Source organism: Aureobasidium subglaciale, assembly GCF_000721755.1.
Source record: "Aureobasidium subglaciale EXF-2481 unplaced genomic scaffold scaffold_59, whole genome shotgun sequence".
Lineage (NCBI taxonomy): Eukaryota > Fungi > Ascomycota > Dothideomycetes > Dothideales > Saccotheciaceae > Aureobasidium > Aureobasidium subglaciale.
Genome location: NW_013566936.1, coordinates 2,838 through 4,247, shown reverse-complemented (window position 1 = coordinate 4,247; position 1,410 = coordinate 2,838).

Below are 1,410 nucleotides of genomic sequence, written 5' to 3'. Positions count from 1 at the left end.
TCGATAGTAAGGCGGGGGGCAGGAACTATGCTAGGGGGAATGTACTTAGGCTCGTCCTTATTAGCGTACGAGCAGCTTACAGCTCCGTCACGCTACTTGCAGCCGGCGCAGGCACTACTCTAGTAGCCCGGGACTCGTACGTCCTCGGCGAAGACCTAGCGGGAGTTCTTAGTATAGCGCGTACGCTAGTGCAGACCGCGGGAGGCGATTAGGATAGCGTTAACGTACGAAGGACGACCGGTCTTAACCTAGGACATTATTAGCGGCTGTTTATAGTCGTTCGGGCTTATTCGTACGGATGGGGGAAAGGGTATTACTTACTTAAGAGGCGGTAATGCTGTCCTTATAGATAACGAACTCGTACGAGGGGAAACGCTAGACTGTCTTCTACTCGGTAGTATAGCAGAGCTCGGAGAGGGCTTAGTTACCTTTAGCGGTGAGGCGTACGACTACTAGGTCGGAGGTGTCCTCGTCGTTAGGGGCATCGGTAGGGTTAGCGGCGCGTACGACTTCGACGAACTTATTCTAGAATAGACCAGTAACTACGACGGTAGTAGGGTCGTACGGGCGGCGGATTAGAGCGGTGGAGTTAGATATAATAACTAAGGTGTATAAGTGGGAGCTTCGTACGGAGGGGAGGAGGGGTTACTTATATAATAAGGTTTACGGTTTAATTCTTATATAGCTCGTAATTTATCTTTTTAACTTAGATTAGAAAGGTTAACCGACTAGGCTAAAGAGGTTATTAGTTAGATATATAATATATACGGCAAATCTGTCCTATATAAACGTTAGCTTTAAGGTGTGAGACTTAGTAGAATAGACAAATAAAGAAAAAGTCAAAACGCCCGTACGAATACAACACTTCTAATACTACCCCCGTACGACTATAAAGAATGTAGATCGAGAGAAACGGCAGGCTTATCTCCTTTCTTCTTAAGAATCGAGACTTACCTCTCTCTTTCTCTTACTCTCTCTCTCTTTCTCTCTCTACTGCTACGCTGAAACTAAACCCTTTGTTCTTATATAGAGACACTTCCTTCTTATTGTTATATCTCTTTAGAAAATCCATCTTAGTACTAAGATATCGTCGTACGAAACAGAACATTCGTCTCCTATCTAAGCTACCGTGTCTTTCTTCTAAGCTTTTAGACGACACACTTATCCTACTACGTGCTATCGAGCCCCTATACGAGCTCGAGGGCCTTATATAGCTCGAGACGACGATGGCTCGTACAATACACCTTAGCGATAAGGACCGCTACCGCCGTAAAGAGAGCCTTGCCGTAGGTATAGTTCTTCTCCTCTCTTAACTTTACTATCCTAGTCGCCGTACGGATAAAGGTCTAGTATAGCTCTTACGGTATGCTATATAAGAAGTAACCGCTATACCTATCGAATCTAATAGTT